We start from the raw sequence: 13,651 nt of genomic DNA on the forward strand, positions 1-13,651 counted from the left end.
AACCAGTTCGACATAACCTTCTTGTCACCGTTGGCCGCCTTGATGCTCAGCTCGTAGAGCTGCAGGAACTCAGCAGGGTCGGGGGTGCCGTCGTAGCATGGAGGCAGGTCGGGCTTGAACTTCCCCGGCCATACAACGTTGCGCAGCTTAGAAGTGAAGGCGCGGCAGCTCACTATGGTCACAGGAGCCCGTCGTGGAATTGGAGCCTGGTCCTGGCGCTCGTGTGCCACCGCTGCAGGCAGCGCACGGTCCTGACGTGGTGGTGCTGGGAGTGCGCGAGCATCTTATTGTGGCCGCTGGACCACCTGGCAGCTTTCATCCTCAAGGCGGAAGAGGTGCTCCGTGGGCTATGTCACCCGCAGTAGGCAGCAGGCGAGGCAGCGAGAGGGACGGTGTAGGAGAGCCCCCGGCGGCGCTAACAAGCTCGGCGATGCGGTCCAGCCAATCTTCGTAGAGGTCGTCGACGTGGCGATAGCGCAGGAGCTCGCGCGCCATGAGCAGCGCAGCCTGCGTGTCCGCCGGGCCGCAACGAGCATGGGACGATGAACCAGCCGGAGTCGGCAACGAAGCTTGTTGTTCGTGCCCCACCAGGCCGGTAGCGGCGTTGGTGGCCGGCGATGGAGAACGACGGGGAGGCCCACCAACAGGCGCCGTCTGGGCAACACGAGCGGCGAGGGTGGCCCGACGCTCAGCACGGGCTCGACGGGCGTCAGCCATGGAAGCAGTGGAGCGGTGGCGAGTCGACCAACGGAAGAGAGGCTCCGACGCACCCCTACCTGGCGCGCCCAATGTTGGATTTTGGGTTCCGCAGACCCTTGAGAGGTTCGAACTCTAGGATGCGTGCGAAGAACTCGTCCTCCCTAGTCTGCCTGCTCGCTAATCTCACGGCCTAGCTCGACGAACCGAATGGAAAAGAGAATAGCACTTTACCCAGGTTCGGGCCACCTTGCGGTGCAAAACTCTACTCCTGCTTTGTGGTGGATTGGCCTCGAGGGGCTGAGGATGAACTAGTACAGTGGGAGAACAACCTCAGGAGGAGAGGTGTTCTTGTGCTCGATGAGCTGGTGGGTGTGAGGATGAACTGAATGATCCCTCCCTTCTATGGTGGTGGCTAGGTCCTATTTCTAGTGACCTTGGTCCTCTTCCCAAATGTAGGCGGGAAGGGATCCCACAACGGCCAAATTCAAAGGGGGACAGCTAGTACATGCTATCCTGACAAAAGTAGTCTTCCCCTGCAAAAGCCTCGGGTCATGACGCCATGGTGGGCTCAGCGATGACCTCCGTCCTGCCATCCTGGCGGTCTTGATCTTGTTGCACCAGAATGGAAACCTTTGGCTGATTCCTCGGGACTCCGTGCCCGCACCTGCCTCCTTAGTGCCAAAGAGGAAACTGGTATACTGCGCCCGCTGGCGCCCGCCTGGCCTTGGTCATCATGGCTGACATCATCCAAACCTCACGAGGTGAGCCTGGCATAGAGATCTCCGCTCCTCAGGAGCCAATCTGAGGAGGCCGCCCCTTGTGGAGGTCTTGGTGTCGTCTGCCTTGCGAGGCTTGGCCCCTCACGAGGGTCTTGAGTTGTTGATGCTGAAGCTGGGCCGTACCAGGCCGTTGATGGAGCCACGCCGTGGGCCGCAGGCAGGCAAGTTTGGGTACCTCCATTCCCAGAACACCGACACGTGCCGCACGACACGTGCTGCAATTCCAAGCCTAAGAATCGTTTCTCAATTTTGCGTACCTCCTCTAGGTATGCCTCCATGTGCTCGTCCTTTGGCGTGTACGCCTTGTTGGAGAAGCTGACGAGGAGCTGGGAGTCGCGCCTGATGGTGAGGCGCCTCACTCCCAGAGCCGACGCAGCCTTGAGGCCGGCGATTAGGCCCTCGTATTCTGCGATGCTATTGGAGACCTTCTCGCCATGTTGGAAGCAGAGCTGCACGGCGTAGTAGAGCTTGTCCTGGGTGGGCGAGATGAGCATGACTCGAGCCCCCGCGCCCTGGCGCGCAAATGCGCTGTCGAAGTACATGACCTAACCATCAGGTGTTTCGTCTCCGGGCGCAAGAGAACGGCCCTCGCCCACTTCTCGGTCAGGGGCGTCAGTCCACTCCGCCACAAAATCAGCGAGGGCCGCACCCTTGATGATCCTGGTGGTGCTGAACTCTAACTGGAACACCTGCAGCTCAATGTTCCATTCGGCAACCCTTCCCGCGATGTTAGGGCTCCGGAGCACTCTCTCCAAGGGGTAGGCTGAGACAACCTTGATGGGATGGCCTTGGAAGTAGTGATGCAGTTTCCGGAAGGCAACGAGGAGCGCGAGCAAAAGCTTTTGTGGCATGGGGTAGCGCGCTCGCGCATCATGCAGCACCATGCTGACGAAGTTCACTGGATGCTCGACGAGGAAGGAGGCGTCGGTGAGGTCCTATGCCTCCTAAGGCTGGGGAATCTCGGGAGCTTTGTCACCTGGCGGGGCAGCCGTGGCCTTGGGGGTGCCATTCTCGGGAGCCCCACCGATTGGAGGGGTGGCCGAGGCCTCGGGAGCACCGTCCTGAGGCCGCCATGTCTTGGTCGGGCGCGTGGCGCCGCGCTGCGCGCCCTTAACCAGACGCTCCTCCCAGACCGCCACAAGCGTCGCGCTGGCAGAGTGAGGCGCGGCGGCTAGGTAAAGCACCAGGGGTTCGAGGGGGCGTGGCGCTACCATCACCGGCGGGCTGGTAGGGTACTTCTTGAGGTCTTGGAAGGCCGCTTCGGCCTCCGGAGTCCACTCGAACGGGCCCTTCTTTTTCATCAACTTGAAGAAGGGGAGCGCGCGCTCACCTAGCTTGGAGATGAAGCGCCCAGAGAGGTCACGCAGCCCGCCATCTTCTGCATCTCCTTGAGGGTTTACGGCGGGCTCATTTCTTCTATGGCCTTGATTTTCTCCAGGTTTGCCTCGATCCCTCTGTGCGACACCAGGAAGCCCAACAGCTTGCCGAACGGGACGCCAAACACACACTTTTTCGGGTTAAGCCGCAGGTTCACCTTGCGCAGGATGGAAAATGTCTCCTCCAGATCTGCGACAAGGGTTCTCGCCTCCGAAGACTTCACCACTATGTCGTCGACGTACGCCTTGACGTTCCTCCTGAGTTGCTGACCTAAAGCGATGTGCATCAGCTGCTGGAAGGTCACTCCGGCATTCGCAGCCCGAGCGGCATGCAGGTGTAGCAGTACTCCCCACACGGGGTCAAGAAAGTTGTCTTCTCGACATCCTGCACCGCCATCTTGATTGGTGATAGCCTGAGAAGGCATCCAGGAAGCACAGTAAATCGCACTCGGCGGTGGAGTCAACGACATGGTCGATGCGTGGGAGAGGGAAAGGGTCTTGCAGGCACGCCTTGTTGAGGTTGGTAAAATCGACGCACATGCGCTCCTTCCCGCCCTTCTTTGGGACGATAACCAGGTTTGCCAGCCAATCTGGATGCTGCACTTCCTGAAGGACGCCGGCTTCTTGCAGCTTGCGGGTCTCTTTGACGATAACGACTGCTTCTACGGAGCCAATTCACCATGACCTTGTCATTGCCGCCAGCTTCCTAGACAGCCTCCGCATACGCCTGGAGGAACACCGATAGATCTGCCATGCCATCGTATCGAGGTGGCAACTCCGGCCTAAACTTTGGCGGCCATCGCACGTGCCGCAAGGCGGGGGAGAAGACTCGGTGGCCCGCAGCGCTTCCGACCGTGCCCGGTGGGCCGGCCAATTAAGTGATGGCCGCCATGGGAACATCGAGGGCGGGGTACATCAGATGAGGAGGTGAATCTTCGACGCACCCCTACTTGGGGCACCAAATGTCGGATTCAGGGCTCCATAGAGCCAAGGAAAGTTCAAACTCTGGGGTGCGTGTGAAGAACTCGATCTCCCCAGCCTACCAACTTGTCGCTCTCACGGCCTAGCTCGATGAACGGGAAAGGAAAGGGACACGGCAGTTTACCCAGGTTCGGGCCACCTTGCGGTGTAAGACCCTACTGTTGCTTTGGTGTGGATTGGCCTCGCGAGGGGCTGAGAATGAACTAGTACAGGGGAAGAACAGCCTCAGGAGGTTAGTTCTTGTGCTGGCATGAGCTAGTGAGGGTTTTGGTTGGATCGGATCCGGATCCCCTCCTATGGTGGTGGCTAAGCTATATTTATAGTGGCCTCGGTCCTCTTCCTCCAAAACGAACGCGGGAAGGGATCCCACAATGGCCAAGTTTGAAGGGAGACAAGTAGTACATCTTATCCTGACGAAAGGTGGTCTTCACCTGCAAAGCTTCTGGTCAAGACGCCGTGGTGGGCTCAGCGATGACATCTGTCCCGCCGTCCTGGCGGTCTTGGTCTTGTAGCACGGGAATGGAAACCTTTGGCTGATTCCTCGGGACTTCGCGCCTGCGCTTGCCTCCTCGGCACCAAAGAGGAAACCTGCTGCCCTGCGCCCGCTGGCGCTCGCCTGGCCGTGTTCCTCATGGCTTACGTCATCTCGACCTCATGAGATGGGAGCTTGCATAGGAATCTCCGGTCCTCAGGAGCCAGCCTAGGGAGGCCTCTCCCTCTAGAGGTCTTGGTGTCCTCCACCTCGCGAGGGTCTTGCTTTGTCTACGCTGAAGATGGGCCATACCAGGCCGTTGAAGGAGCCATGTTGTGGGCTGCAGGCAGGCAAGTCTTGGTACCATGGTTCCCAGAACACCGACAAGCAGCACCAGGATCATCAAGGGTGCGGCCCTCGCTAATTTTGTGGCGGAGTGGACTGATGCCCTGACCGAGAAGTGGGCGAGGACTGTTCTCTCGTGCCCAGAGACGAAGCACCGGATGGTTGGGTCATGTACTTCGACGGTGCATTTGCGCGCCAGGGCGCGGGTGCTGGAGCCGTGCTCATCTCGCCCACCTAGGACAAGCTCTACTACGCCGTGTAGCTCTGCTTCCAGCATGGCGAGAAGGTCTCCAACAACATCACAGAATACGAGGGCCTAATCGCAGGCCTCAAGGCTGCGGCGGTCCTGAGGGTGAGGCGCCTCACCATCAGGGGCGACTCCCAGCTCCTCGTCAACTTCTCCAACAAGGCGTACAAGCCAAAGGACGAGCACATGGAGGCAGAGGAGGTACGCAAAATTGAGAAATGGTTCTTAGGCTTGGAATTGCAGCACGTACCGCACGGCACGAACAAAGAGGTGGACGACATTGCCAAGAGGGCGTCCCGGCATCAACCTCAAGAGCGTGGCGTCTTTGAGGAGCGGCTCTTCAAGCCGTCAGCTGCTCCCCCCGCTGTGGGACCAGCATCGCCTCAGGAGGAGCTTCCCCTTACGCCCCCTCGGGCGCCCTAGCTTGTGGCCCAACCTCGGGAGCCCCCTGATCCTTGCGCTCGAGCCTCAGGAGGGGTGCTGGTCCGAGGAGTTCAAGGCGTACCTGCTCCGGGGCGCCCTGCCGGAGAAGGAGGAAGACGCGGAGCTTGTGGCCCGCCAGGCCACTGCGTACTGCATCCAAGACGGTGAGCTCTACCGAAGGCGCCCGAACGACGTTTCTCTACAATGCATCTCTAGGGAGCAGGGATGCGAGCTGCTGGCCGACATACATGGCGGGGACTGCGGGCATCACTCCTCATCGCGAAACCTCGTGGGCAAGGCGTTCCACAGCGGATTCTACTGGCCCACAACGCTCAATGATGCCACTGTTTTGGTAAGTTCTTGTGAGGCCTATCAGTTCCATGCCAAGCAGGTCCACCAGCCTGCTCAGGGCCTTCAGACCATCCCGCTCTCATGGCCGTTCACGGTCTGGGGGTTGGACATCCTGGGCCCGTTCCCCCGAGCGCCCGGGGGCTACCGCTACCTCTATGTCGCCATCGACAAGGTCACCAAGTGGGCGGAAGTGGAGGTTGTCCGCATCATCCCAGCCGGCTCGCCGTCAAGTTCGTCAACAACCTCGTGAGCCGTTTCGAGGTTCCTAACCGCATCATCACTGACAATGGCTCCCGGTTCACGAGCAACCTTTTCAAAATATATTGTGCTAACCTTGGAACGCAGATATGCTATGCTTGGGTGGCACACCCGCGGAGCAATGACCAGGCTGAGCGCACCAATGCGGAGGTCCTGAGGGGCCTCAGGGCGAGGACCTTCAAGAAGAAGCTCGAGGCATGTGGGAGGGGCTGGCATGATGAGCTCCAGTCAGTGTTGTGTTCCATCCGCACCACCGCAACCAAGCCCACGGGCGAGACTCTATTCTTCCTCATCTACGGAGCCGAGGCAGTCCTCCCTCACGAGGCCAGGCATCACTCCGCGTGGGTCTTGGCATTAGACGAGGCGCGCCAGGACGCCATGCGGGGGATGGACCTTGTGCTGGGGGAGGAACGTCGCCGCCAAGCCTCGCTCCATGCAGTGAGGTACCATCAGGCGCTGCGGCGGTATCACTGTCGCATCGTCCGCTCCAGGACTCTCGAGATGGGTGATCTCGTCCTAAGGTGGGTGCTCTCCAGGGAAGGGCTTCATAAGCTCTCACCCATGTGGGAAGGCATGTTCAGGATCTCCCGTGTCTCCAGGCCTGGCGCCCGCGCCTCGAGACGCAGGACGGGGTCCCCATCCAGAACGCCTAGAACATCCAGCACCTCCGGAAGTTCTACCCATGACCAAGGCCCAGTGCCTGTGGACATCTCTGCTCGTGACACTCTCACGTAATAATGAGTTGGGGCTGTACATGCCCCGAAGTCTCCTGAGTGCCGCCCTGGGCCACATGGGGGCTCCCACCCACACCCTGGTGGAGGCCCCATGCTCCGCGCTGGTGGGAAGACAAGAAGACTAGTCTAGGTGCCAGACGCTGCTATTCTTTTGCTTGCTTTCTGTAGCTGGTTTTCGACTTCTTGAATGAAATTTGGAACTTTCGTGTCTTTCATTCACAAGGGAACAGAAATTTCTTTCTTTTCTCTCACCGCAGTGTTCTCCCTTTGAAACCTTGTCTTAGGAGGAGTGGTACTTGCCCGTCGCTCTTCCTCGCGTGTCCCGTGCGGGAGCTGGGTACGGTGTGTGCGCCTGGGCTCGCCCGCGTCCACACCTCGCCAAAACCTTGTTGCCCCAGCTTTGGCGCCTTAATCCTCGTGGGACACTCTCAAACGAGCTCACGGGCATGTGCGCCCCCTTGAGTTTGTGCCTCCGGGCATCGCGACATGGCGTACTAGCCACGACCAACCTACACTTCGGGGCTTGCGCGAGGTATGGCGCCTCATGAGATTTTCTAACCCTGCAACCATATGACACCTCCGGAGGCTCAACGATTCTCGAGTTTTCAAGAAGGAAGCCCTTGGAAGACACCCCTGAAAGGGCATGCCCTCGCGGCATGGGAGTCTACCGCGAGCACATCGAGCTAAGTCACCCTAACCACACCCAGTAGTAGCCCGGATATCACGACATAATATAAAAATAATGAGTATAGCATAATGGCGCAAGCGCCATGGTTGATTACACGCCCCGACGCGGCCTTCTACTCCTTTCTTGATGCAGAAAAAGAAAACGGAAATGGCTACGTGACCACATGTGACACCCCAAGATTTTGACCTTGTTTTATTGATTAAAATTTTGCCAGGAAATAAAACTTTTCCATTTGTCTAGATTTTTCCTTTTGATATTTTGAGTTTTTACCTCAAGTGGAAAATTTCCAAATAAGATTATTGGACTTGTATACTCCCTCTAAGAAACAATTCTTATTCAGTGGATTTAATTGCAAGATTTGCCTTTCCCTGAGCTTTATTCTTTTAAAATGATCTTTCACAAGTTTTGGAGCCTGTTTTGCACTGCAACCATTTGATAAATACTTCTAAAAATTTCACCAAAATTTGGGGATGTCATGTGAGGTTTCCACATCACTTTTATGCAAAAATATTTGTTGGTTATTGGAGATTTTGAGCTCTACACCAACTTTTCCAATCTGGTCCAGTAGGCATTTCTGCACTGCAACCTATTTAAATATTCTTTTAAAAATTCTTCCAAGTGTTTGGAGATGTCAGTAGGTGCATATAATTCAACTTCATGCAAAAACCCAGTGTTGTTCTTTGAAAAATTTGAGTGAATCAACCCCCTTTTCATTCTGGTCCAGTTTGGTGTTTTGTACTGCAACCCATTTTTATTTTGCTCTAGTGCCCCTGAGCTTTTTCCTGCTAGTAGCCCTCCCTACAAAACCCTTAAGTCCAGGAGAATGGACCCATTGGAGGATTTTAAGTGCATGCAATGAGACCTCTTTCTTTCTGTCCAAAACTGAAGTTTTGCAAAACTTGCACTAACAAGTTTCTGATTTTGCCCAAATGATCTTGCCATCATCACCTACATCTAGAGAGACCCTGATCTGGAGATTTTGGCCACTCCAAGGGTTGCCTAAATGCACTTGGCATTCTGTCGAACACTTGGTGTGCACAGTCAGTTTTGACATGAGTTTTTGTTTGCACTGTGATCTTGATCCACTGACCCAACAACCATGTCCACTGAGCTCCTAGCTACCCCTATCCTTGCCCTGTTAGTTGCCAACCTCCCCCTTGCGCTCTAGACTGCCCTGGCATTTCGTCGACCATGTCCCGTGCGTGCTCTGGGCGCGCCCAGAGCACACGTTTTGCACGCGCGCGCACTGAGCCGCCGCGTCGCACTGCCGCCCTCGTCGCGTCCCGTCCCTGGCCCCTGCTCTCCTGCTGAACCACGCACTACGCTCGCCCACTCTCCACGCCACCTCTGGCGCCCTACAGTGGTGCCGTCAGGGCTTTTGGCAGCACGCCGGCGTCGGCAGTGAGCTTCTGCCATGGTCGGCGCCGCCCAAGCCACCCGCGCGCGCCAACTGCCCCTGTGAATAGCTCGATCTTATCCCGAAGCTCGTCGGCACGCGCTCGTCGCTGCCACGTCGCCCTGCAGCTACAGCACCGCGGTCGCCAGCGTTCTTATCCACGGCCGCCGCGGGACCAGCCTCGAGCGCCTATAAAAGGAGACCCCGAGCCCTTCCGAGCGCTCAAGCGACCTCAAGCCTTCCCCCTAGTTCTCCCCTAGCCGTGGATTGACCGGAAGAGGTCATCTCCCCCAACTCCGGCCGGTTCGGCCGCCGCTGCCTTCCGGTGCCATCCGTCACAACCAGTCACTCCCTCGCCCATCCAGCGCCACCAATCGCTCCCCCTTGTTCTTGCGGAGCTGCCCAGCGTCTCAGCCTTGATCGGAGACCACCGGAGCCCAAAACTCACTTCACTCCCGTAGCCCTCTCCGCCGCGGAGCTCGCCGCCGGCGACTCCTCCCACCACCGTCGACCCAACGACCACCAAGAGGACCGCCCCGGTCTGGCCGGTCCATCCCTGCCCTCAGGTGCCCTCGAGGAGCCGCCGTTCGTCGACGGCGATCGCCGGAGCCCCGCCCCGTTTGGGCAGAGAAGAGGAGGGAGAGGGAGGAATGGTCAAACCTGACCAGTGGGCCCCCTGGACCCACTGCCAGCGACCCAACCCCGCCGACGCGTGTTTTAAGTGGAAACGTGTTTCGCAAAATACGTTTTCGCTGAACAGAAAGCGTAAGCGCCCCGAAACGTTTTCTTTTTCTGTTTTATTAAAAAACAAAACTTTGACCAAACTTTGACTGGCTATATCTTTTAAAATAAAACTCCAAATGAGTTGATTCTTTTTCCTACCTCTCTCAATTTTCATCTAGTTTATTTTAAGATTTATTTCAAAAATATTTGGGACAACTTTTTGTACTGTGTTTGAAATAATTGTTATTTGAATATTTTTTTCAAAATAGGAAATGGAGAGAAGAGAAAGCTTTCAAAAAGTGCATCCTTTGCATACTCTTGAAGGCAAGCATTCTGAACTCTGGCATAATATTTTTGTGTGTGGTGTTTTGATACGGTTGCGACACCACTTCGGCCTGGAGCATGCGCTATTTCTATGTATCGATTCAGTCACACGCATAAGTGCGTTTTGGAGATGCTTTACTGTTGGTAATGGATATGCTGGTGATAGTGATCATCCTCGCGAGCTTTTCATGCATACCGGCAGGAAGACGGGAGAGTCGTGGTCTTGGGTAGACACGAGCTTGTCCCTAGTTCGTCGTCGAGACGAGTGTGTCCGGTATGGCATGATGAGGTTTGATGAGCAGTGATTATGTCTGTTGAGTGGAAACATTTTTGGATATGCTAATCATTCGGAGAATACTTGGACCACCTGAGTCGGTCGTAGGTTGAGCCCTGATCAGTAACTCCCCTAATTGTTTTGTACTACCACTTGTCCCTGTCGCAGACAGGGTACGGTTCAGTAAGTTGTCAACCCCTTACCAAAGCACACACCGTACAGAGAGGCCATGGTGGAAGATACCGGAGGCCTCCGGTAGGCATGCCACCTGGTCCGGGGGCATGGGTGTTTCCGGTTGGGACCGAGAGGGGGGCACCCCTTAGAGCGCGCGTATATAAATTTGATCCCATGCTACGTCGAGGTTGTAGCCTCCCCACTTAGAGTTTGGCTCGACAGGTGTTGTGGGTGATTCCAGACACCGGTAAGTTAAGCTGGTGTGTGCAGGTCAGGCGTGTTTTCAATTAAAAGGCCGTAGGCGAAATTAGTCCCGATGGACTAAATAAATCCGTTACTCGTGGGAAAAGAGTACACCCTCTGCAGAGGTCATATCTTTTTGGATAGCCATGTTCATGGGTAAGGATTTCAGTCCGAGATGGATCTAGTGACGGTTTTCGGATGGAGACACGGTTAACTATATCTTAGTAACGGTATTTGGATGGAAAACGGCTAAACTGGATCATGGCAGCGGTCTTCGGATGGAGAAACGGCTAGACTAGATTTTGTTTATGACCTGTGACATATGAGGATTATGTTTATTATTATTGTGGAGTAACCAGTTACTTTGTTTGAATTATTGAGTATCCCTGGGACGGTTCTACCTCCTGGATATTCACTGTGATTATATCTTTATAAGCCCTTTATGTGGTGTCGCTCAGACGCCCGACTGCGGCATGTTTGTTAATTATTTATCCTTTATAAGCCCTTTATGTGGTGTCGCTCAGACGCCCGACTGTGGCATGTTTGTTAATTATTTATCCTTTATAAGCCCTTTATGTGGTGTCGCTCAGACGCCCGACTGCGGCATGTTTGTTATTTATTTATCCTTTATAAGCCCTTTATGTGGTGTCGCTCAGACGCCCGACTGCGGCATGTTTGTTATTTATTTATCCTTTATAAGCCCTTTATGTGGTGTCGCTCAGACGCCCGACTGCGGCATGTTTGTTATTTATTTATCCTTTATAAGCCCTTTATGTGGTGTCGCTCAGACGCCCGACTGCGGCATTGTTATTTTATATGCAACTCTTCGAGGAGTCATTTCAGACACTCGGTCCGTGCATTCTATTTTCACTCCCGTATTGCATGTTCATATGTTTCCTGCATACGTGCATCACAGAGTTCTGTTTAATTCGTGACAGACGTTATCATCATGAAAAAAATTCGGAGCATGATTATCTCTTATTACATTATACCTGTGTTCTTGATGTTTGCGAGTACATTCAAACGTACTCACTGGCTTGTCCCTGGCTATTGTCTTGGACAAATTCCTTGCTTGGAGATAAGCATTGCGATGACAGCCCCGGAACCTACGTTATGACGATAGCAGCCGCGCGAAGATAGGAGTTATCCTGGTCAGCTGTTCTTGTGGGAAATGGAATCCCATAGACGCAGATGTACCACAAACCGCTTCCGCCATCAACCACTAGGAACCAAGTGTTGTACTCCTAGGCCACAATGGTCTTGTACTACATATTTTTGTACTTTGCTTGGAATTCTTATATCAAGTTGGTGCCTCATCAGCTAACAGTAATCCTAGGGCTGGTGAGCACAAAGGCCGTTTTCTGGGAAATTAATATCCTGAAAATCCGGTCTTGACACCACAGCGGCTCGTAAGGCCCAGCTTCAGCAACACTCGAGCTCAGTCGGAGTCCTCCTCCTGCTTCACCGGAGCGCGATGGTGGCGCGGCTCATCACCCTCCTCAGTTCGAGCCCGGCGACGCAGAGGCCCGTCGTAGTCGCCGTCGCTGGTGCTCTCCATGGAGGAGCCATTGTCGCTGGAGGCAACGCGACCGTCGTCAAGGGCAAGCTCACCATCATCGTCGTCGCAGTTGCTTTCTAGGCAGCACCCCGAGCGCTAGCCGTATTCCCCGAACACCCTGACGTAGAGGGTCGCGACGACGTCATACCTGAAGTGGAGGGTGCATCTCCCGTGCAAGCCCCGCATGCGGGCAAATGACTGCCACCCCAGGTTCCGGAACACGTTGCCAGTGGTGGTGACTTCAACATCCACCCATGAGGCCTTGCTGCAGCAGCCGTCGGCCTGCAGCTAGAGGCCACTAGGCCCTCCGGCCGACAGCGCGCTCGCGAAGGAACGCGAAAGCCGGAACCAGATGCCCGCTGGCCTCCCCGACCACACGACGAATTCCGGAGATGCATCGGCTGAGTGGGAGCGCGGCCGTGGCGGTCGGGCGATCGCCACGCGCCTCCCCTCATCGCTGAGGTTGCCCCGTCCGTGGCAGCTCCTACTGCAAGAAGAGGCACCACCGCGACTGCCGGAGGCAACACCGACCGTTGAAGGCACACGCCCGCGCCCCCGAGGGGTCCTTGCCGGAGGCGTCACGTGCTTTCCGGGCTGCCCACGGCCTCTCTTGGGCGGCGGCGAGCCTGGCCCCTCCTTGGGGGCATTCCCTTTCTCTGCCACGGAAAACCTCCTCACCGGCGCCATGGATGTTCCGACAAGACGGCGGGACAAGAAGGAAGAAGGAGGAGCAAGCAGGAAGAACACGGAGATGAGCAGGGGGCTCTGCCCCCCTCCATTTATAGCCAGAGGAAGGCCAACTGTCGGCCTCCCACGATCCCCAGTAATGATGATTTTTTGCATGCAGCAGGGTGTTGTCAAGTCGAACGGTTGCCGAGGCAGCATGGGGAAGTGCAGGCGCCCACTTCCCATCAAGCGCCACGTGTCGACTCGGTCCGCATGCGATTGGGGCCCGCGGCGCTTCGCCCTTGCCCTTTGGCTTTGCTTTGAAGCCAAGTCCGAGTGCGCCTTGGGCCCGGGGGCTACTGTCAGCGTTCTGGGAACTAGGGTACCCAGACTTTCCTACCTACGGCCCACGGCGTGGCTCCTTCAACGGCCCGGTACGACCCATCTTCATCAACTTCAAGACAAGACCCTCGCGAGGCGGGCGACGTCAAGACCTCCGAAGGGAGCGGCCTTGTTAGGCTGGCTCCTGAGGAGCGGAGATTCCTATGCAAGCGCCCTTCTTATGAGGTCCGGATGACGCTAGCCGTGACGACCAAGGCCAGGCGGGCACCGATGGGCGCAGAGTAGCAGGTTTCCTCTTTGGTGCTAAGGAGGCAAGCACAGGCCCGGAGTCCCGAGGAATTAGCCAAAGGTTTCCATTCCCATGCAACAAGACCAAGACCGCCAGGACGGCAGGGCGGATGTCATCACCAAGCCCACCATGGCGTCACGACCAGAAGCCTGAAAGGCGAAGACCACCTTTTGTCAGGATAAGATGTACTACTTATCTCCCTTCAAACTCGGCCATTGTGGGATCCCTTCCCGCCTTCGTTTTGGAGGAAGAGGACCGAGGCCACTATAAATATAGCTTAGCCACCACCATAGGGGGGATCCGATCCAA

This window comes from Triticum aestivum, chromosome 7D (assembly GCF_018294505.1).
Source record: "Triticum aestivum cultivar Chinese Spring chromosome 7D, IWGSC CS RefSeq v2.1, whole genome shotgun sequence".
Lineage (NCBI taxonomy): Eukaryota > Viridiplantae > Streptophyta > Magnoliopsida > Poales > Poaceae > Triticum > Triticum aestivum.